Below are 25,675 nucleotides of genomic sequence, written 5' to 3'. Positions count from 1 at the left end.
AGATATCCGGACTTAACGAAGTTGGCCAGGGTCTCTTCGGTGACGCTGGATTTCATCCAGTTGCAAGTGATGGGAGCCTTGGGGCATGGTGACGGTTGGTGGTCTACGAGGAAGAGAAAAGTGTCCGGGTTAATTATAAGCCGGAGTATATCATTCAAGTTACAATGACGGCTTATGAAGGGGACTAATGGTATGTCTTGATACGGTGGGTTATCTAAGCCGTCGGGGTTTTCAGGATAAGTTGGTCGTCTACGGCTTACTGCGGTTAAGTCGGAAGATACTACAGAGCATGATTCTCTTTAAACCGGAAAGTTCTACGGCGCGTGTTTTCTCTAAGTCGGAAATATAAGCCGCCAAGATTCAAGGACTGCAGTTTTTACTAAGTGTGGTAAACAGATTTCACATATTACAGTAACTTTTTTGGATCAAAGTAGTCGGAGCAGAGAAAGTTTTCTAGACCTAAAAAACAGAAGCAGGGGAGGTTCTTGAGATGGAACCCAGTCCTTATGCAGTAAAAAGAGGTGTTCTTGCAGAAGAAATGAACCTCAGATATCTACCGCGGTGGTTCTACACAAGCCTAAGGATCAACGGGGGCAGTGGCTACAGGGGTTACCGAAACTTGCGGTAACAGTGATGAACATGAAGAACACAGATGAACTCTGTCCTAGATCTATGCTAGTAAGGCAGAGGGGACTCACCGGAGCTGGAGAAGAGCGGAGGTCGCTGACGTTATCTGGTCCGAGTCAGGTTGATGCAGCGGCCGGGTTGAGGAAGACCAGGGGTGCGACGGCGGCGGCGGCGGCAGAAGCTCGGGCAGAGGAACGGCAGTGCGAGGAAGAAGAAGGAGAGTGTGAAGAAGAGAGTGCCGGGCCGGCCTATTTATAAGGCCGAGTCATAAGTGGGCGCGGGATTTGAGGAGGCCACGGCGTGGTTATCTCCCCCTCACGGCGCCTCGATTCTCGGAAGGACAGTAAAAGCAAAGATCCATTGCGGATCTGGCGGAGTAAAAAACGAACTTAATGGAGGATGACGTCACGGCGGATTACCCGGAGTCCAGAGGATGACGTCACTCCGGGTTATGACCTTCACATGAATGATAAGCCGGAGATTTTTTCTGACTGCGGAGCTGAAGATTGACACGAGCCGGCTCAAGTCAATCTGGGGCCTAATGTTGAGGATATAGACCTGGGGGTCACCCGCCAGGAGGGCCGGGTTACTCCAAGGATCGTTACCAGAAGCCCGGAGCTAAGTTTCAGGATAATGGGCCAGAGATGGGCTGAGACCCGGATATGGCTTAAAGCCCGTAGTTACAATCATTGTTATAGTAGACTTGTAGTGTAAGGCAAGTATTGTTTTAGAGCCCGAGCCGGACACTCTTATGAGCCGGCTCGGGACTCTAAGGGCTGCTGGGCGTCAGCCTCCCTATATAAAGGGACGACCCGGCAGCGGTTTGGGGACGACAACAATCTCTCCGAGAGCCGGGATAAGTGTTTAGTTCCCTGGCGATCGTAACCCTAATCAATAACACCTCGAACTGGACGTAGGCTTTTACCTTCACCGTAAGGGGCCGAACCAGTATAAACCCTCGTGTTCCTTGTCCCGCATAACCCCTTCAAGCTTCCTAGTTGCGATGGCTCCACGACTAAGTCCTAGCCCAAGGACATCTGCCGTGACAATTCCACGACACTGGTTGTGTTTTCAGGGAAAGAACAGTTGATCAAGCTGAATTGCTATTGAATAATATGTGGACTAATGAAAATAATTGGACACTTCCTGAACCAACTCCTAAGCCAACTCCGAAGAAGAGGGGTATTCTATTTCTCAGTCCTAAAGATATGCAAGAGGCAAAGAAATCTATGAAAGAAAAGGGTATTAAAGCTGAAGATGTTAAGAATTTACCACCTATTGAAGAAATACATGGTCTTGATAACCCGACATAGGTAGTAAAGGTAAATTCTCTCTATAGATTTGATGAAGGTGATATTCCTCGTTATAAGTCTGCTAGCCAATGCTTGGATGAGTTTGATAATTTTATTGTTAAACAAGAAAACTTCAATGCTTATGTTAGTAGGCAATTGAAACATAATGCTTATATGATTGAACACTTGAGTGATTATATGTCTAGAGTTAAAGATGAACTTAAACTTATTAGTAAACATGCTTTTGTGGTTACCACTCAAGTAGAACAAGTACTTAAGGCACAGGATGATTTGCTCAATGAGTTGAATAGTAAGAACAATGATAATGTTGTTAGGGTTATGACTAGAGTTGGTAAGATGACTCAGGAACCTTTGTATCCTGAGGGCCATCCTAAGAGAGTTGAGCCAGAATCTCAGAGAATTAATACTGATGCACCTAGTCCTCCTAGTAATAAAAAGAAAAAGAAAACTGATAGGACTTTGCATACTTCTAGTGAACCTGTTATTGATACACCTGAGAACCCAAATGATATTTTTATTTTTGATGCTGAGACACAATCTGGTGATGAACATGAACCTAGTTCTAATGTTAATGATGATGTTCATGCTGATGCTCAACCTAGTAATGATAATGATGTGGAGGTAGAACCTGTTGTTGATCTTGATAACCCACAATCTAAGAATCAACGTTATGATAAGAGGGACTTTGTTGCTAGGAAACATGGTAAAGAAAGAGAACCATGGGTTTAGAAACCCATGCCCTTTCCTCCCAAACCATCCAAGAAAAAGGATGATGAGGATTTTGAGCACTTTGCCGAAATGATTAGACCTATCTTTTTGCGTATGCGTTTGACTGATATGCTTAAAATGAATCCTTATGCTAAGTATATGAAAGAAATTGTTACAAATAAAAGAAAGATACCGGAAGCTAAAATTTCCACCATGCTTGCTAATTAAGGTGGAATACCAAAGAAACTTGGAGATCCAGGAGTACCAACTATACCATGCTCCATTAAAAGAAACTATGTTAAAACTGCTTTATGTGATCTTGGAGCCGGTGTTAGTGTTATGCCTCTCTCTTTATACCGTAGACTTGATTTGAATAAGTTGACACCTACTGAAATATCTTTGCAAATGGCTGATAAATCAACCGTTATACCTGTCGGTATTTGTGAGGATGTGCCTGTTGTGGTTGCAAACGTTACTATTTTAACGGACTTTGTTATTCTTGATATTCCCAAGGACGATAGTATGTCGATTATCCTTGGTAGACCCTTCTTGAATACAGCAGGGGCTATTATTGATTGCAACAAAGGCAATGTCACTTTTCATGTTAATGGTAATGAGCATACGGTACACTTTCCGAGGAAACAACCTCAAGTCCACAGTATCAATTCTATTGGAAAAATTACAACGATTACTATTGGAGGTTTTGAATTTCATATCCTACTGTCAAGAAGAAATATGATATTCTTATTATTGGGGATGTGTATATCCCCGTTGAGGTAACCTAGTGTCATTTGAAATTTCTCTGGTTCCATGTTATTCAGAATGAGTTTGTTAACAAGACCTGATCAACCTTGTTAGTGGATTCCTTTTGATGAGCATGAGATGGATGAAGTTAGAAAGCACAACCTTCTGTACCCTCCTTTTACTTTCTGTTATTTAGATTAAATACAACAAAATAGTATTTTCTGTCTGTTTTCTGAAATATCCTTGCAATAAAAAATACCCCGAAAATAAAAGTTCTTCGAATGCCCTGAAAATGAAATATGATTTTTTCTACAATATTTGAGAATATCTGGCACTGAGAACACATCAGGGGGAGCCAGCACCTGGCCCGAGGGTCCAGGGCACGCCCACCACCCCTGGGCGCGCCCCCTGCCTCGTGGGCCTCTGGTGGCCCCCTCCACTTATTCCAGCACCCACACACTCCTTCTTCCTCCCAAAAAACCACCAACCAGCTCAAGCACGAGTTCTAGCTCATCTTGCTGCCATTTTCGATCTCCTTGCTCAAAGCTCCACTCACAAAACTGCTTTGGGGGATTGTTCTTCGGTATGTGACTCCTCCAATGGTCCAATTAGTTTTTTTCTAGTGCTTTATTCATTGCAAATTTTTGCTGCCTAGGTGACCCTGTTCTTGAGCTTGCATGTCAAATTTATCTGGTCCCAGGTAGTCCTAATGCATGATATAGTCTCTAGGCACTTGTAGGAGTAGTTGCTATCAATTTTGTTGAGTTTAGTTCACTTTTATTTTGAGTTACTAAAAATTTCAGAAATTTTTCAGAGGAAGAATTCTTCAAGGAAGCAAGGACCCAGGCCCGCAATACGTGAGCCGGACCATGAACTACCAAGAGAAGCTCAAGTGCAGCCTTGTGAATGGCCGTCAGAAGATTTCATGGTCCAAGCAGGAATTAAGGAGGAATTTGACGCATATGTGCGTAATGCTGAACTTGAGGGATTCATGCTAGATAAGTGCCCTCAGTATTATCACCTAATAGATTCCTTCGTGAGAAGGTTTAAATTTACATCTTCACGCAATTCTCACACTGTCCTATTTGATCTTTATAATAAATCTTATACCATGGACTTAGAAGATTTTAATACTGCTTGTAAACTCCCACAATGGGGTAGTGCTAGTGAACCTCGCAAATCTGAGTTTAAAGATTTTCTTGCTAGTATCACTGTGGGGGAATCTAGAGAAATAACACAAGCTACCATAGGGAGCATTCATTTTCCTGCTATACATTATTTTGCTCTCTTTATAGGTAGATGCATTAACGGCAAGGAAGAGGCATGTCACATCTGTGTTCCAGATCTTAGTGTTCTCAAGAGTGCTGTGTTAGGAGATAAACAATATAACTTGGGGGCCATTGTTGCACGTAGGTTGCATAACAACAGTATTAGTGGGGATTTGTTCGGTGGAATTTATGCAACCCGTGTAGCTAATTTTCTTGAGATACCCGTACATGAAAATGATATGGAATTGCCTCCTGCTTATTTAGATTATAAAGCTATGGTTCGCCATCAGTTTATTGAGAGGAATGAACAACCTCTCCAGTACCGACTAATGTTTGACAGGCACCGCACTGTCCATGTTGCTCTCCCTGCTCCTACTTTCTTTGACTTTCAGGCAAAAGGGAGATATGTTATAACCAGGGAGGAGGCGAACGAGTACGAGAGGAGGACGGAGGCAACTCGCCTCCAAGCTACAGCTCATGAGGCAATAGCTGCTGCATCTCAGTACGACCCCAACTACAACTTTGATCCTTGGGCATAGACCAACCTAGGCCAAAAGCCTAAGCTTGGGGGAGTACGTATTAATTTCCCACCGACAGTACATTCATGTTCACACATTCATTCTAGTTGTCGGTGCTCATACTTTTTCATTGTACTATCCATGCTAGTTTGTTTTCCTTTTTCTCTCGCTTTCTTCTTGTGTGTTTGAATAACCTTAAGAAAAACCAAAAAATTAGTTGTAGCTTTTAGCTAGTTTACTTTCCATGCCTGTAGTGGTAATAATTAAAAGAAAACCTAAAAAGATTTCTCGTTCTTCTTTTGCTTGTTGGGAGCTTTCCCGTGTAAATAGTTTTATTTCTTTTCTTTTCTTTGGGGGTTAAGAGGGGAAGACCACGATCAAAATGTTGAAGTGGCTCTTATATGCATTATTGTTGATTTAACCAAGAGCCCATATTACCTTGTCTTCTCCTTTGTATTAAATGCTTGCAGATTCCAGCTTAGTCCAATGCACGTGCACTATTATTATTATCTATACCGTTTTGTCATGCAAGTGAAAGGCAATAATGACGATATATGATGGACTGATTGAGATGAGAGAAGCTGGTATGAACCCGACCTCTCTTGTTTTTGTAAATATGATTAGTTCATCGTTCCTGATTTAGCTTATTATGAATGAAACATGTTTGCAATGACAATTAGGGATTATAGTTGCTTATGCCATGCTTAATTTGCTAGGAGTTATAATGGTTTACCTTGCGTGCCAACATGCTATTAAAATGGTTGTGATGTGGTATGATAGGGTGGTATCCTCCTTTGAATGATTCGAGTGACTTGAGTTGGCACATGTTCACACATGTAGTTGAAACAAAATCAACATAGCCTCCACGATATTTATGTTCATGGTGGATTATATCCTACTCATGCTTGCACTTAATGTTTATTAATTTTAATGCATGTTCATGACTGTTGTCGCTCTCTAGTTGGTCGCTTCCCAGTCTTTTTCTAGCCTTCACTTGTACTAAGCGGGAATACTGTTTGTGCATCCACTTCCATAAACCCCAAAGTTATTCCATATGAGTCCACCATATCTTCCTATATGCGGTATCTACCTGCCGTTCCAAGTAAATTTGTATGTGCCAAATTCTAAACCTTCAAATGAAATTCTGTTTTGCATGCTCGAATAGCTCATGTATCAACTAGGGCTGTCTGTATCTCCCATGCTAGGCGGGTTATTCTCAAGAGGAGTGGACTCCGCTCCTCACTCACGAGAAAATGGCTGGTCACCGGGATGCCCAGTCCCATGCTCAACTCAAATCAAAATAATTACAACCAAAACTCCCCCAGGACTGTTGTTAGTTGGAGGCACCCGTTGTTTCGGGCGAGCCATGGATTGATGCTTGTTGGTGGTGGGGGAGTATAAACTTTACCATTCTGCTTGGGAACCGCCTATAATGTGTGTAGCATGGAAGATATCGAGATCTCTCGGTTGTTATGTTGACAATGAAAGTATGCCGCTCAAAATATTATTTATCTCTATTTCAAAATCGAGCTCTGGCACCTCTACAAATCCCTGCTTCCCTCTCTGAAGGTCCTATCTATTGACTTTTATGTTGAGTCATCACCCTCTTATTAAAAAGCACTAGTTGGAGAGCACTGCTGTCATTTGCATGCATTGCTATTAATTTATATTGAGTATGACTGGATCTCTTTTACCATGAAGTACAATGTTTAGTCAGTCCTTGATCTTCAGAGGTGCTCTGCATTTATGTTTTGTGGTCTCAGAAAGGGCTAGCGAGATACCATCTTGTTATATCATATTATGATTGTTTTGAGAAAGTGTTGTCATCCGAGATTTATTATTATTGCTCGCTAGTTGATTATGCCATTGATATGAGTAAATATGAGACCTAAATGTTATTGTGAATATGTAAAAGTTTGTAAAAGTTTTTCTTTATAACTTTCAGTTTGTCAACTGAATTGCTTGAGGACAAGCAAAGGTTTAAGCTTGGGGGATTTGATATGTCTCCATCGTATCTACTTTTCCAAACACTTGTGCCCTTGTTTTGGACTCTAACATTCATGATTTGAATGGAACTAACCCGGACTGATGTTGTTTTCAGCAGAATTGCCATGGTGTTATTTTTGTGTAGAAATAGAAGTTCTCGGAATGACTCGAAACTTCACGGAGAAAATATTTTTGGAATATATAAAAAATACCGGCGAAAGAATCAAGGCCAGGGGGCCCACACCCTGTCCACGAAGGTGGGGGCGCACCTACCCCCCTGGGCGCGCCCCCCTGCCTCGTGGCCCCCCTGGAGCTCCACCGACCTCAACTCCAACTCTATACATTCACGTTCGGGGAGAAAAAAACAGAGAGAAGGATTCATCGCGTTTTACTATATGAAGCCACCGCCAAGCCCTAATCTCTCTCGGGAGGGCTAATCTGGAGTCCGTTTGGGGCTCCGGAGAGGGGAATCCGTCACCGTCGTCATCATCAACCTTCCTCCATCACCAATTTCATGATGCTCACCACCGTGCGTGAGTAATTCCATCGTAGGCTTGCTGGACGGTGATGGGTTGGATGAGATTTACCATGTAATCGAGTTAGTTTTGTTAGGATTTGATCCTTAGTATCCACTATGTTCTGAGATTGATGTTGCTATGACTTTGCTATGCTTAATGCTTGTCACTAGGGCCCGAGTGCCATGATTTCAGATCTGAACATATTATGTTTTCATGAATATATGTGAGTTCTTGATCCTATCTTGCAAGTCTATAGTCACCTATTATGTGTTATGATCCGTTATCCCCGAAGTGATAATAATCGGGATACTTACCGGTGATGACCGTAGTTTGAGGAGTTCATGTATTCTCTGAGTGTTAATGCTTTGGTCCGGTACTCTATTAAACGGAGGCCTTAATATCGCTTAGTTTCCAATAGGACCCTGCTGCCACGGGAGGGTAGGACAAAAGATGTCATGCAAGTTCTTTTCCATAAGCACGTATGACTATATTCGGAATACATGCCTACATTACATTGATGAACTGGAGCTAGTTCTGTGTCACCCTATGTTATGACTATTGCATGAGGAATCGCATGCGGCATAATTCTCCATCACCGATCGAATGCCTACGATCTTTTCACATATTGCTCTTTGCTTAGTTACTTTACCGTTGCCACTGTTACAATTACTACAAAATTGCTACTGTTACTTTTGCCACTGTTACCATTACTTCCATACTACTTTGCTGCAGATATTAAGTTATCCAGGTGTGGTTGAATTGACAACTCAACTGCTAATACTTGAGAATATTCTTTGGCTCCCCTTGTCTCAAATCAATAAATTTGGGTTGAATACTCTACCCTCGAAAACTGTTGCGATCCCCTATACTTGTGGGTTATCAATATACAAATACTGTGTCCCAAGTAAGCCTCTACTAGACTAGCTCGTTGATCAAAGATGGTTAAGGTTTCCTAACCATAGACACGTGTTGTCATTTGATAATGGGATCACATCATTAGGGGAATGATGTGATGGACAAGACCCATCCGTTAGCTTAGCATATTGATCATTCAGTTTATTGCTATTGCTTTCTTAATGTCAAATACATATTCCTTCGACTGTGAGATTATGCAACTCCTGGATACCGGAGGAATACCTTGTGTGCTATCAAACGTCACAACGTAACTGGGTGATCATAAATATGCTCTACAATTATCTCCGAAGGAGTTTGTTGAGTTGGCATAGATCGAGATTAGGATTTGTCACTCTGAGTATCGGAGAGGTATCACTGGGCCCTCTCGGTAATACACATCATAAGAAGCCTTGCAAGCAAAGTGACCAATGAGTTAGTTGCAATTTGATGTATTACAAAACGAGTAAAGAGACTTGTCGGTAACGAGATTGAACTAGGTATGAAGATACCGATGATCGAATGTCCGGCAAGTAACATACCAATGGACAAAGGGACTTGCGTATGTTGTCACAAGGTTCGACCAATAAAGATCTTCGTAGAATATGTAGGAGCCAATATGGGCATCCAGGTTCCGCTATTGGTTATTGAGCAGAGAGGTGTCTCGGTCATGTCTACATAGTTCTAGAACCCGTATGGTCCGCACGCTTAACGTTCGTTGACGATATAGTGTTATATGAGTTATATGATTTGGTGACTGAATGTTGTTCGGAGTCCCGGATGAGATCATGGACATGACGAAGAGCACCGGAATGGTCCGGAGGTAAAGAGTGATATATAGGACGATGGTATTCGGACACCGAAAGTGTTTCGAAGTGTACCGGGTAGTCATCGGAATACCGGAGGGGGTACCGGACACCCCTGGGATGGTAGTGGCCCTATTGGGCCATTAGAGGGGAGAACACCAGCCCAAAAGGGGCTGGCGCACCCCCTATGGCAGCCGGCCAAGTGGGAGAAAGGAAAGGGAGGGATTTGGCCTCCCCCTTCCTTCCCTCTCCCCCTTTCCTTCCCCCTCCGGCAAATATGGTAAGGGGGTGCCACTTGGGAAGGACCCCAAGTAGGATTCGGCCTACTTGGGGACGCCTCCTGGCTGCTCCATCCTCCCCCACCTATATATGTGGGAGGGGGGTGCCACACATAACCATGACAATTGCTTAACTGTGTGCGCCGCCCCCTCCACCGTTTACACCCTCGGTCATATTTTCGTAGTGCTTAGGTGAAGCCCTGCGGAGATTTCTTCTCCATCACCATCACCATGCCGTCGTGCTGCCGGAACTCATCCACTACTTCGCCGTCTTGCTGGATGAAGAAGTCAAGGACGTCGCCGAGCTGAACGTGTGCTGAACGCGGAGGTGCCGTACGTTCAGTACTCGATCGGTTGGTGCATGAAGAAGTTCGACTACATCAACCGCATTAACAAACGCTTCCACTTACGGTCTATGAGGGTACGTGGAGACACTCTCCCTTCTCTTTGCTATCATCTCCATGGATAGATCTTGCGTGTGCATAGGTTTTTTTTCTTTTCCATGCAACGTTTCCCAACAGTGCCATCCGAGCCAGGTCTATGCGTAGATGATATGCACGAGTAGAACACAAAGAGTTGTGGGTGGTGATAGTCATACGGCTTACCACCAACATCTTATTTTGATTCGGCGGTATTGTGGGATGAGACCGGTTCCACCGACTGACATGCAACTAGTTTTGCATAAAAGTTGGCTGTCGGGTGTCTGTTTCTCCTACTTTAGTTGAATCGAATTTGACTACGGCCGGTCCTTGAAGAAGGTTAAAACAGCAAACTTGATAAATCACCGTTGTGGTTTTTGCATAGGTAAGAACGGTTCTTGCTAGAAGCCCGTAGCAACCACGTAAAACTTGCAATAACAAAATAGAGGATGTCTAACTTGTTTTTGCAGGGCATGTTGTGATGTGATATGGTCAAGATATGATGTGATATATGTTGATGTATGAGATGATCATGTTTAGTAATATCGACAGCCGGCAGGAGCCTTAGGGTTGTCTCTTTATTGTATGAAATGCAAGCGCCATGTAATTGCTTTACTTTATTGCTATGCGTTAGCAATAGTTGTAGAAGCAATAGTTGGCGAGACGACCCCGACGCAATGATGGTGATCAAGGTGTCGAGCCGGTGACAATGGAGATAATGACGATGCTTTGGAGATGGAAATCAAAAGCACAAGATGATGATGGCCATATCATGTCACATATTTTGATTGCATGTGATGTTTATCCTTTATGCATCTTATTTTGCTTAGAACAGCGGTAGCATTATAAGATGATCCCTTCACTAAATTTCAAGACAAAAGTGTTCTCCCTGAGTATGCACCGTTGCCAATGTTCGCCGTTTCGAAGCACCACGTGATGATTGGGTGTGATAGACTCTACGTTCACATACAATGGGTGTAATAAAGTTTTGCACATGCAGAATACTTGGTTTAAACCTGACGAGCCTAGCATGTACAAACATGGTCTCAGAACACTGGAGACCAAAAGGTCGAACATGAGTCATATAGTAGATGTGATCAACATAGAGATGTTCGCCATTGATGACTACCCCATCTCACGTGATGATCGAACATGGGTTAGTTGATTTGGATCATGTATCACTTAGATAACTTGAGAGATGTTTATTTAAGTGGGAGTTCTTTAGTAATTTGATTAATTGAAATTAAATTCATCATGAACTTAGTCTTATAGTTTTGCATATCTATGTTATAGATCAATGGCCCGAGCTACCGTTCTCCTGAATTTTAATCTGTTCCTAGAGAAAGCTAAGTTGAAAGATGATGGTAGCAACTACACACACTGGGTCTGTAACTTGAGGATTATCCTCATTGCTACACAGAAGAATTATGTCCTTCATGCAACGCTAGGTGAAAGGACTGCTGCAGGAGCTACTGCAGATGTTATGAACGTTTGGCAGGCTCGATCTGATGACTACTCAATAGTTCAGTGTGCCATGCTTTACGGCTTAGAACCGGGACTTCAAAGATCTTTTGAACGTCATGGAGCATATGATATGTTCCAAGAGTTGAAGTTAATATTTCAAGCAAATGCCCGGGTTGAGAGATATGAAGTCTCCAACAAGTTGTATAGCCGCAAGATGGAGGAGAACAGTTCTGTTAGTGAACACATACTCAAAATGTCTGGGTATCATAACCACTTGACTCAGCTGGGAGTTGAACTTCCGGTTGATAGTGTTATTGACAGAGTTCTTAAATCACTGCCACCAAGCTACAAAGGCTTTGTGATGAACTATAATATGCAAGGGATGAATAAAACGATTCCTGAGCTCTTCGCAATGCTTAAGGCCACAGAGGTAGAAATCAAGAGGAGCATCAAGTGTTGATGGTTAACAAGACAACTATTTTCAAGAAAAAGGGCAAGGGAAATAAAGGGAACTTCAAGAAGAATGGAAAGCAAGTTGCCACTCCCGGGAAGAAACCCAAAGCTGGACCCAAGCCTGAAATTGGGTGCTTCTACTGCAAAGGAACTGGTCACTGGAAGCGGAACTGCCCCAAATACTTGGCGGATAAGAAGGATGGCAAATTGAACAAAGGTATATTTGATATACATGTTATTGATGTGTACCTCACTAATGCTCGTAGTAGCACCTGGGTATTTGATACTGGTTCAGTTGCTCATATTTGTAACTCGAAACAGGAGCTACGGAATAAACAAAGATTGGCTAAGGGCGAGGTGACGATGCACGTCGGGAACGGTTCCAAGGTCGATGTGATCGTCGTCGGCACGCTACCTCTACATCTACCTTCAGGATTAGTTTTAGACCTGAATAATTGTTATTTGGTGCCAGCGTTGAGCATGAACATTACATCTGGATCTTATTTATTGTGAGACGGTTACTCATTTAAATCGGAGAATAATGGTTGTTCTATTTATATGAGTAATATCTTTTATGGTCATGCACCCTTGATGAATGGACTATTCTTGATGAATCTTGATCGTAGTGATACACATATTCATAATATTAATGCCAAAAGATGCAAAGTTGATAATGATAGTGCAACATATTTGTGGCACTGCCGTTTAGGTCATATTGGTGTAAAGCGCATGAAGAAACTCCATGCAGATGGACTTTTGGAATCACTTGATTATGAATCATTTGATACGTGCGAACCATCCCTCATGGGCAAGATGACTAAAACTTCTTTCTCCGGAACAATGAATCGAGCTAATGACTTACTGGAAATAATACATACCGATGTATGCGGTCCGATGAGTGTTGAGGCACGCGGCGGGTATCGTTATTTTCTGACCTTCACAGATGATTTGAGTAGGTATGGGTATATCTACTTAATGAAACACAAGTCTGAAACATTTGAAAAATTCAAAGAATTTCAGAGTGAAGTGGAGAATCATCGTAACAAGAAAATAAAGTTTCGATGATCTGATCACGGAGGCGAATATTTGAGTTACGAGTTTGGCCTTCATTTAAAACAATGTGGAATTGTTTCACAACTCACGCCACCTGGAACACCACAGTGTAATGGTGTGTCCAAACGTCGTAACCGTACTTTATTAGATATGGTGCGTTCTATGATGTCTCTTACCGATTTACTACTATCGTTTTGGGGTTATGCATTAGACAGCCGCATTCACGTTAAATAGGGCACCATTTAAATCTGTTGAGACGACACCGTATGAACTATGGTTTGGCAAGAAACCTAAGCTGTCGTTTCTTAAAGTTTGGGGGTTGCGACACTTATGTCAAAAGGCTTCAGCCTGGTAAGCTCAAACCTAAATCGGAGAAGTGCGTTATCATAGGATACCCTAAGGAAACAATTCGGTACACCTTCTACCACAGATCCGAAGGCAAGATCTTTGTTGCCAATAATGGAACCTTTCTAGAGAAGGAGTTTCTTTCGAAAGAAGTGAGTGAGAGGAAAGTAGAACTTGATGAGGTAATTATACCTTCTCTCGAATTGGAAAGTAGCACATCAGAGAAATCCGTTGCCGTGATGCCTACACCAACTAGAGAGGAATCTAATGATGATGATCATGAAACTTTAGATCAAGTTACTACTGGACCTGTAGGTCGAACTAAGCACATTCTGCACCAGGGTGGTACGGCAATCCTGTCCTGGAAGTCATGTTATTTGACCATGGCAAACCTACGAACTATGAAGAAGCTATGATGAGCCCAGATTCCGATAAATGGCTTGAGGCCATGAAATCTGAGATAGGATCCATGCATGAGAACAAAGTATGCACTTTGGTGGACTTGCCCGATGATCGGCAAGCCATTGAGAATAAATGGATCTTCAAGAAGAAGATAGACACTGACTGTAATGTCACCATCTACAAAGCTCGACTTGTCGCGAAAGGTTTTCGACAAGTTCAAGGGGTTGACTACGATGAGACCTTCTCGCCCATAGCGATGCTTAAGTCAGTCCGAATCATGTTAGCAATTGCCTCATTTTATAATTATGAAATTTGGCAAATGGACGTCAAAACTACATTCCTTAATGGATTTCTTAAAGAAGAGTTGTATATGATACAACCAGAAGCTTTTGTCGATCCTGAAGGTGCTAACAAAGTGTGCAAGCTCCAGTGATGCATCTATGGACTGGTGCAAGCATCTCGAAGTTGGAATATATGCTTTGATGAGGTGGTCAAAGCATATGGTTTTATACAGACTTATGGTGAAGCTTTTATTTACAAGAAAGTGAGTGGGAGCTTTGTAGCATTTCTAATATTATATGTGGATGACATATTATTGATCGAAAATGATATAGAATTTCAGGATAGCATAAAATGATACCTGAATAAGATTTTTTCAATGAAAGACCTCGGTGAAGCTGCTTATATATTGGGCATCAAGATCTATAGGGATAGATCAAGACGCTTAATAGGACTTTCACAAAGCACATACCTTGATAAAGTTTTGAAGAAGTTCAAAATGGATCAGTCAAAGAAAGGGTTCTTGCCTGTGTTACAAGGTGTGAAATCGAGTCAAACCCAAAGCCCGACCACTGCAGAAGATAGAGAGAAAATGAAAGTCATTCCCTATGCCTCAGTCATAGGTTCTATCATGTATGCTATGCTGTGTACCAGACCTGATGTGTGCCTTGCCATAAGTTTGGCAGGGAGGTACCAAGGTAATCCAAGAGTGGATCACTGGACAGCAGTCAAGAACATCTTGAAGTACCCGAAGAGGACTAAGGACATGTTTCTCGTTTATGGAGGTGACGAAGAGCTCATCATAAATGGTAACGTCAATGCTAGTTTCGACACTGATCCGGATGACTCTAAGTCACAAACTAGATACGTATTTATATTGAATGGTGGAGCTATCAGTTGGTGCAGTTTGAAGCAGAGCGTCATGGCGGGATCTACGTGTGAAGCGGAGTACATCGCTGATTCGGAAGCAGAACATGAAGGAGTTCATATCCGATCTGGGTGTAATACCTAATGCATCAGGTCAAATGAAAATCTTTTTTTACAACACTAGAGCAATTGCCTTGGCGAAGGAATCCAGGTTTCACAAGAGAACCAAACACATCAAGAGACACTTCAACTCCATTCGTGAAAAGGTCAAGGATGGAGACATAGAGATTTGCAAAATACATACGAATCTGAATGTGGCAGACCCATTGACTAAGCCTCTTCCCCGAGCAAAACATGATCAACACTAAGACTCCGTGGGTGTTAGATTCATTAGAATGTAATCTAGATTATTGACTCTAGTGCAAGTGGGAGACTGAAGGAAATATGCCTAGAGGCAATAATAACGTTGTTTTTCTATATTTACTTATTCATGATAAAGGTTTATTATTCGTGCTAGAATTGTATTGATCGGAAACTTAAATACATGTGTGAATACATAAACAAATACCGTGTCCCTAGTAAGCCTCTACTAGACTAGCTCGTTGATCAAAGATAGTTAAGGTTTCCTAACCATAAACATGTGTTGTCATTTGTGAACGGGATCACATCATTAGGGGAGTGATGTGATGGACAAGACCTATCTGTTAGCTTAGCATATTGATCGTTCAGTTTATTGCTATTGCCTTCGTAATGTCAAATACATATTCCTTCGACTATTTATGCAACTCCCGGATATCGAAGGAATACCTTGTGTGCTATCAAACGTCACAACGTAACTGGGTGATCATAAAGATGCTCTACAGGTATCTTCGAAGGTGTTTGTTGAGTTGGCATAGATCGATATTAGGATTTGTCACTCCGAGTATCAGAGAGGTATCTTTGGGCCCTCTCGGTAATACACATCATAAGAAGCCTTGCAAGCAAAGTGACTAATGAGTTAGTTGCAAGATGATGTATTACAGAACGAGTAAAGAGACTTGCCAGTAATGAGATTGAACTAGGTATGCAGATATCGACGGTCAAATCTTGGGCAAGTAACATACCGATGGACAAAGGGAATTGCGCATGTTGTCATAAGGTTTGACCGATAAAGATCTTCATAGAATATGTAGGAGCCAATATGGGCATCCAGGTTCCGCTATTGGTTATTGACCGGAGAGGTGTCTCGGTTATGTCTACATAGTTCTCGAAACTAAACTAAACTAAACTAAACTAAACTAAACCAGAAACTTGACCTAAACAAAACTAAACTAAACCTAAAGTAAACTAACTAAACTAAACTAAATTATACTAAACCTAATTAAACTGAATCTAAAAAAAAGAAAAAAAATGAAAATGTCTCACCTTGGAGCAGCCGGGGCGGCGAGGCAGGGCAGCGGGGCGGAGCGTCGGGGCGGTCCGGCGTGCCGACCGGGGCGGGGCCGGGGCGGCCTATCGGGGCGGCCGGGGCAGCGAGGAGGCCCGGGAGCGGCAGGGCGGGGCGGTCGGGGCGAGGTGGGGCAGGGCGGGGCGGCGACGCGGCCCGGGGCTGCGCGGCGAGAGGGGCGACCGGGGCGGGGCGGCGGCGCGGGGTTGGGTTGAGGGGAGAGGGAGAGAGAGGGGCAGGGTGTGAGGGCGTTTTGATACATATAGGGAACAACTCTTTGCCGTCCGCTAGCTGACGGCTAAGAGCCGCCAGTTTCTTTGCCGTCTGCTAGCGGACGGCAAAGTTTCTTTGCCATCAGCTAGCAGACGGCAAAGAAAGTGGCCGTTAGCTGCCCCTCACTATCGGCCCACCCTGCCTCTTTGCCGTCCGCTAGCGGACGACAAAGGTTCTATGGCGTCAGCTAGCTGACGGCAAAGACGGAGCTGACGGCAAACACTTTCTTTGTCGTCATCTGCTTCTTTGCCGTCATGTTTCTTCAAGCTGATGGCAAAGACCCTCTTTGCCATCAGCTAGCTGACAGCAAAGAAATGGCTGACGGCAAAGTTCCTGATTCCAGTAGTGTAAATAGGAAACTAAAATTGTAGATCGGAAACTTATATGATGGAAAATAGACCCGGGGGACATAAGTTTCACTAGAGGCTTGATGCGGACCATCCCAAGGTCATCTCCATGGACCTACCATCGTCTCACCAAGTGCCTAGTGGACCCATGACACGAGCACGTGCAAGAGCTCTCGAAACCGAGGTGACATCTCTCCTCTCACAATTCCACTTCGATGCACATGATACATGGCTACTACCTCAAACGGAGACATTGTGCATACTCAGGTATCAAGGAGTTGGCTATAGAGAAGCTAAGGAGCAAGGAGGAGCGGAAGAGGAAGACTTGCGTGAAGACGGAGAGGAAATCAGCCAAGTCCCAGGCTGGCCGGACGATCCGGACCCCCGCCCGAACGATCCGGCAAATCCACCCGAGGACACCCGAAGCTGCACCCCGAAGCCGGACCATCCGGGCAACCCCCGGATCATCCGGACACCAGCTGGACGTCCGGGCCCCCCTCCGGAGATCCAGGCCGCCATCGTCGTCGCCTGCCTCTTCGCCTCATCCGGACCACCTCCCGGACCATCCGGGTTCCTGAAGCCCGGATCATCCGGCTGTCCGTCCGGATCATCCTGACCACCACCTGCGTGTGCGTGTTGGGCCGAAGCCCATGTACCCCTTCGCCCCCTTTACCTATATAAACGACCCCTCCATCACTTTTCTAGGGATAGCATTGGTTTAGCTCATAGGTGAGATAGAGCTTTGCTCATCCATACGGATCTTTTTTTTGCGGGGGCATCCATACGGATCTACTCCTTGAGAGAGACCGCGGCCCCTCTTCGGAGAAGATCCACGTTGGATTCAAGACCCCCTCTTGGGTGGCCCCATCAAGACCTCCTCACGAAGAAGAACCGGTTACCCTATGTATCATCCTTGTTGGTTTTGGACCGTGTACTCGGATCTAGCATATGTGTGACTATATCTTGTTGGTTTGAGAGATCCTCTTGTGTTTTCCCTCGTTTTCTCCTCGTGTTCTTCATGTTCTTACTTGGGATCCGCTCCTTTCGTGAAAGATCGGCCGTTTAGGGTTCCACCCTACATCATCTTGGTATCATGAGCCACGTTGACCACGATTTCGGACCCTCCCCTCTTCGTTTTCTAGCTTGATTTTGTTGTTTTTCGTCCTAATCCGAAAATACCCACAAAAATAGCCCCATTTTTTTTGTGATTTGTGAGTTTTGATGAAGTTTTGTTGGTTTTGATCCGTGAATTTGTTGTGTTGCAAGTGAATCTTACCTTTCCCCACCATCTCCACCTCGCAGTCCATCCAAAATCCATGAAATCATCGAATTTGACCCCGAGTTCGAGTTCATCCCGAGCCATCCCCGTGCGCAGTTGACCTGCCCGGATCATCCGGCCCTTGACCCGGATCATACGGATCCGCCCGGATCATCCGGCTCCTAGCCCGGATCATCCGGCTATCTCTGTCAAAACTGCATTTTCTGCAGTTTTTGACATCCACCACCTATGCCTCCGCATACCCACTTCCACCTCCACCACCTAACTTCCGCTATCCCTTTCGATACACCAAACCCTACCACCACTTGACCGCTACAAACCCCGACAAATTTTGACACATTTGGTTTTGAGAATTTGAGTTGTGGTTCATCGTTTCCTAGGGTGTTTCGGCTAACTAGGAGAGGTTCAACGTCGACACCACCACCACTCATCGTCGCCAAGGGACTCGACATCAGCCACTTCACCATTCTCGTCATTTTCAACCGTAAGCAAGGACGGTAACTTCGACGACATCTTTGTCTACTCCTTGCCATTACATTGATAACCACATAGCCCATCTTTGTGTACCTTACCCATTGAGACTAGCCTTTGAGTATTGCCGGCAATGTGACTTGTGCACATTAGTGATCATACTTCCCATAGCATACATACCGTATCATCGTGGTGCATACCTTGGTATCATCTCTTGTGTCACAAAGTTGTCATCGCATAGGTTCGTGAAGTTTTGCATAAGAAAAGAGCTCAAAGAGAAAGAGCCAACCAAGCTTTTAAGCAAACAGGAAAGATAAGCAAAGAGCTTATAAGCAAGAACCATAGCATCATACAACATTAAGATTGTCATATCCGGTCATCTTGGATCATATCATCGGAACACCATACATATAGCATACTTGGGATAGAAGTCGTTGCATTTTTGCTTAGTAGGTTGTGCACAAGTCTCGTATCCGCCTATTGTGCAATCGTGCTAGCGTCTCTCTAGTGTTGTGCAACAAGAGCATTTTCGTGGATTCCACATTTTGGCTCATTCCTTGGTTGCACGACCCCATTTATCTTTCCGTGTGTTGTGTTTCCGTGTGCCACATATTCTATTGGTCTACTTGTTGCATTTGCGAATTTGTGAATCTTTTCCAACATTATTGAGTCTTGCTTACTTTCACATCAAATTTAGTGCCACCATCCTAATCGAGCTCCACCATAAGCTTTTACTTGTGCAGGTGTGAGAAACCGACAAGAATTGATACCAATTGTGCTATTTTCTTGTTATACATTGGAGTGATCATTGATCGATCTTCAACATCGGTCAAGGTACATTTGGTATAAGTTCTTCTGTTTCTCACACTCATATATTTGTTGCAATGATGGATAGGCCAAGTACTTCTACCAACCCACTCTTCCTTGAGCAAGACGACGATCCGAACAACTACGTCACCAAGCTACACCTATTTGGAACGCAACGAGCCTTGCATGGAGAGCAACTAGCAATGAGTGACCACATCGACAACCTCGCCACCGACTTGCGACTCTCCGAGCAACGTACAAGAGACTACTTCGACAACAAGCTCGACGAACACAAGCACGAGAATGATGCAAGAATGGACGAGATTCGTGCCTTGTTGGTTAACCGCTCTTCTACCACTTCGTCCTACTCAAGAAGGAGCCGCTCGAGTCGACACTCCGACGACACCATCTCCGGCTCAAGTACCCCGACATCGAATACTCTTCGTCGTGCCGCACGTCAAGATCGTCAAGCCAACCGCAATCCTCTACACGACACTGACTCTCAAGAGCATCGACATCGTCAAAACCAAGCTACATTCGCGCAAGCACAAGAACGGCAACGCCATCGCCAACAAGAACAAGAGGAGCAAGTGTGCCAACACCAAGATGCACAAGATGCCGAGGCACAACGCCAAGAACAACAACTACGTGAAGCTCAAGCACTTGAGGCGCAACGTGCCCTTCGAGATTCAAGTCGAGCCGTAGCCACGCGCAACCGGCAAGCTCGTGAGCAACAAGAAGCGCTTCACGATGAAGTTCAAGAAAGGATTTATCAATCACGTGTGCATCGTCAAGCTCCTCGTCAAGATCGACAAGCGCCTCCTCAAGCTAGACAAGAACATCAAGTTCATCAAGAGCATGAAGACAATGGAAATCCCCCAAGACAAGAGCAACATGAGGTCGACAACCTTCCTCGACAATAGCAACATGAGTTTATCAATCCTCAATGACATGGGCGTCATCATCCCCGACCCCAACACAATGAAGAGCAACGATACCGCAAGCTAAAGTTCACCATGCCCAAGTTCACCGGAAGCAATGACCCCAAAGAGTACATATCATGGGCATTGAAGGTTGACAAAATCTTCTGCTTGCACAACTATGAAGAAGAGAAGAAGATAGCGATGGCATCCCTTGAATTCCAAGACTACATCCTCATTTGGTGGGAACAAGTCATTGAGCGCCGAGAGGCAAGAGGTGAACCAACCATTACTACTTGGGCGCAAATGAAGGATGTCATGAGAGCACGCTTCGTGCCAAACTACTACAGCCGCGACCTCTTCAAGAAACTCCAACTCCTCAAGCAAGGAACCAAGAGCGTTGAAGAGTACTACAAGGAAATGGAGATTGCCATGATACGAGCCAATGTCACGAAAGATGATGAGAAAACTATGGCACGTTTCTTGAATGGACTCAATCATCCTATCAAGAAGATTGCCGAGTTCCAACCATACTCGAACCTCATCGAGCTAGTGCATCAAGCTACCAAGGCTGAACGCCAAGTGCAAGATGACTTCAAGTACGCCAAGTTCTCATCAAAGTCCTATGGCCTCTCCAACAATCAAGCTTCAACGACTCCAACAACTTCTACCTCAACCAAGCCATCTACAAGCAACGGCGACAAGTCAAGTTATAAGAAAACTTCGACAACCTCAAGTTGTCCTCCTACTACAAGCAACTTCAAGCCGAGAGCTTCATCATCATCTACCCCAACCGATGAGACCATCAAGATAAGTTACTTCAAATGCTTCACATGCGGCGGCCGAGGCCACAAGTCCTTTGAGTGTACAAACAAGTGCACCATGATCCTCAACAACGACGGAACCTATGACTCCATGAGTGAAGGAGAAATGGAAGCCCTTGACCAAGTGGCCATACACTGGCAAGTGAATGAAGACGAAGATGATCGAATCTTTTGTGATGAAGATTCAAACCCCACTCTTGTTGTCTCCAAGGTCTTGACTCTTCAACATCAACAAGAAGAAGACCAAAGATGCCATATCTTCCACACCAAGGCCGGCATCAATGGATGGTCTATCAAGGTCATCATCGATGGAGGGAGTTGCCATAACCTTGCAAGTGAAGAACTATGCTCCAAGCTCCAATTGGTCAAGATGAAGCACCCGCACCCCTACAAGGTTCAATGGCTAAGCGTCAACGGCACCATCCAAGTCGAGCATAGGGTACAAGTTTCTTTCAAGATCGGAGCATACGAAGACACTTTGGAGTGTGATGTCCTTCCGATGACCGTTTGCCACCTCCTTCTTGGACGGCCATGGCAATTTGACCGAGGTGTCATCCACAACGGGCGTACAAACCACTATAGCTTCAAGATGAAAGGAAAGGAATATGTACTACGACCTATGTCTCCAAGCCAAGTGATCGCCGACAAGCAAGCCACCCATCATGGAGAAAATAGTGAGAGAGCGAACCACCAAAAAGAGAGTGAGCGCCACAAGCCCAAATTGAGTGCCTCCACGATGAGCGACAAGAAGAGCTTAGTCATTTTGCCACCAAACGTGAGATGAGAGAAGTGTATGAGAACCCATCAAGTGTCATGCACTATGTCCTTTTGTGCAAGGACGAGGCACCAAAAACTAACACCTCTCACAATCTACCTTTGGTGTTATCTTCCCTATTGCAGGAATTCCAAGAAGTTTCCCCCGACGAGCTACCTCCGGGTCTACCTCCACTACGAGGCATCGAGCACCGCATCGACCTCATCCCCGGAGCACCTCTTCCAAACAAGGCCCCATACCGCGTCAACCCCGAAGAAACCAAAGAAATACAAAGGCAAGTAAAGCATCTCATCGATCATGGACATGTGCGTGAAAGTTTGAGTCCTTGTGCCGTACCGGTCATTCTTGTGCCAAAAAGAGACGGTAGCTTTCGCATTTGTTCCGATTGTAGACCTATCAATGCTATCACCATTCGCTATAGGTACCCCATTCCATGCCTTGATGATATGCTAGATGAACTTAGCGGTGCCACAATTTTTTCCAAAATTGATCTAAAAAGTGGTTACTATCAAATACGCATACAAGAGGGTGATGAATGGAAAACCGCTTTCAAAACAAAGTTTGGTTTGTATGAGTGGTTAGTCATGCCTATGGGTTTATCGGAAGCACCGGTACTTTCATGCGTCTTATGCATTATGTGTTTCGCCCTTACATTGGTGAGTTTGTTGTGGTCTACTTCGATGATATCCTTGTTTTTAGCAAATCTCTCAAAGAACATGTCACCCACCTTCGAACCGTGCTACAAACTCTTAGAAAAGAGCAACTTTATGCTAATATGGAAAAATGCCTTTTTGGTGTTGATAAGCTTGTTTTCTTGGGTTTTGTAGTATCTTCTAAGGGTGTTCATGTTGATGAATCTAAGATCAATGCTATTAAAACTTGGCCCCAACCGACCAATTTACAACAAGTGCGTAGTTTCCTTGGTTTAGCCGGTTTCTACCGTAGATTTGTGAAGGACTTTAGCACCATTGCTTAACCTTTGCATGCTTTGAGTAAGAAAAATGCACCGTTTGTGTGGGGACCATCCCAAGACACCGCTTTCAATGAGCTTAAGAATGTGCTTACTCATGCTCCCGTGCTTGCCTTACCCAACTTTGACAAACCTTTTGAAATTCATTGTGATGCTAGTGGTAATGGCATAGGAGGTGTGTTAACGCAAGAGAAGCGCCCCATAGCATACTTTAGCGAAAACTTTTCGGAGCGCAACTCAATTACCCCATCTATGACAAAGAGCTATATGCTTTAGTGCGAGTTTTGCGTGAATGGGAACATTATCTCCGCCCTCATGAATTCATCATCCATACCGATCATGAAACACTTAAATACCTTAAGGCTCAAACTAAGTTGAACAAGCGTCATGCTAAGTGGAGTGAATTTATAGAGTCATTTCCTTATGTCATCAAGTACATTAAAGGTAAGGAAAATATTGTGGCGGATGCGCTTTCCCGTATCTGCATGCTTGTTACTCAACTTGAATTGAATTTCATTGGCTTTGAGCACATAAAATACTTATATGCGCATGACCCTACTTTTGCTATTCCTTATGCAAAGTGCTTGACGCATCCATCTTGGGAACGCTATTACATCAAAGATGGTTATCTTATGAGAGCTAACAAACTTTGCATCCCCGAGTCTTCTCTTCGTTTGTTGCTTTTGCAAGAATCTCATGGAGGAGGACTAATGGGACATTTGGACGCGACAAGACACTTGCTACGCTCTCCAAGAATTATTTTTGCCCAAGATGTTCCGCGACGTCAACCGCTTCACCAACCGATGCTCTACATGTCGCAAAGCTAAGTCTAAAGCTCAATCTCATGGCCTATATATGCCTCTTCCAATTCCGTATCAACCATGGGAAGATATTAGCATGGATTTTGTGCCTGGTTCGCCTAGAACTAGAAATGGCAAGGATTCCGTTTTTGTTGTTGTGGACTGATTCTCCAAAATGGCTCATTTCATTCCTTGCAACAAGATAGACGATGCTTCACATGTTGCCAATATTTTTTGTAGGGAAATCTTACGACTTCATGGAGTGCTAAAGACGATTGTCTCGGACCGCGACGTCAAGTTTTTGAGTTACTTTTGGAAGACTCTATGCGCCAAGCTCAGAATCAAGCTACTATTCTCCACGGCATATCATCCACAAACCGACAGCCAAACGGTGGTGACGAACCGTACGCTCTCCACTCTACTACGCGTGTTGATCAAGAGGAACATCAAGGAGTGGGAAGAGTGCCTACTGATCGCCGAGTATGCCTACAACCATGCAAGACACTCAACAACCGGCAAGTCCCCTTTCGAGGCCGTCTACGGATTTAACCCGTTGTCCCCATTGGACATTCTTCCTCTACCACTACAAGAGCGCATCAACACGGACGCGAGTGCCCGAGTGAATTACCTCAAGAAGATGCATGAAGATACAAGGCACACCATCGAGCGCCAAGTACAACGACCCGCGACCAAGCTCAACGACAACAAGCAACCCATGATATTCAACATTGGAGATCTTGTGTGGCTACACCTTCGCAAAGACCGCTTCCCCAACGAACGCAAGTCCAAACTCCTACCAAGAGCTGATGGACCCTTCAAGGTGAACAACAACGCTTACAAGATCGACCTCCCATGCGACAAGTACAACATGAGCGATGTCTTCAATGTCAAAGATCTCTCGCCCTACCATGGTGATGAAGATTTCGATCTGAGGTCGGATCTTTCCCAAGGGAGGGGAGATGATGAGGAGCATCCCAAGGTCATCCCCATGGACCTACCATCGTATCACCAAGTGCCTAGTGGACCCATGACACGAGCACGTGCAAGAGCTCTTGAAACCGGGGTGACATCTCTCCTCTCACAATTCCACTTCGATGCACATGAGACATGGCTACTACCTCAAACAAAGACATTGTGCATACTCAGGTATCAAGGAGTTGGCTATGGAGAAGCTAAGGAGCAAGGAGGAGCGGAAGAGGAAGACTTGCGTGAAGACGGAGAAGAAATCAGCCAAGTCCCAGGCTAGTCGGACGATCCGGACAAGGTCCCGGATGATCCGGACAAAGCCCGGACAATCCGGACCCCCGCCCGGACGATCCGGCAAATCCACCCAAGGATACCCGAAGCTGCACCCCGAAGCTAGACCATCCGGGCAACCCCCGGATCATCCGGACACCAGCCGGACGTCCGGGCCCCCCTCCGGACATCTGGGCCGCCGTCGCCGTCGCCTGCCTCTTCGCCTCATCCGGACCACCTCCCGGACCATCCGGGTCCCTGAAGCCCGGATCATCCGGGTGTCCGTCTGCATCATCCGGACCACCACCTGCGTGTGCGTGTTGGGACGAAGCCCATGTACCCCTTCGCCCCTTTGCCTATATAAACGACCCCTCCATCACTTCTCTAGGGTTATCATTGGTTTAGCTCATAGGTGAGATAGAGCTTTGCTCATCCATATGGATCTACTCCTTGAGAGAGACCGCGACCCCTCTTCGGAGAAGATCCGTGTTGGATTCAAGACCACCTCTTGGGTGGCCCCATCAAGACCTCCTCACGGAGAAGAACCGGTTACCCTATGTATCGTCCCTTGTTGGTTTTGGACCGTGTGATCTCTATGTGTACTCGGA

Source organism: Triticum aestivum, chromosome 1D (genome assembly GCF_018294505.1).
Source record: "Triticum aestivum cultivar Chinese Spring chromosome 1D, IWGSC CS RefSeq v2.1, whole genome shotgun sequence".
Classification (NCBI taxonomy): Eukaryota; Viridiplantae; Streptophyta; class Magnoliopsida; order Poales; family Poaceae; genus Triticum; species Triticum aestivum.
This window is presented reverse-complemented; position numbering follows the sequence as displayed.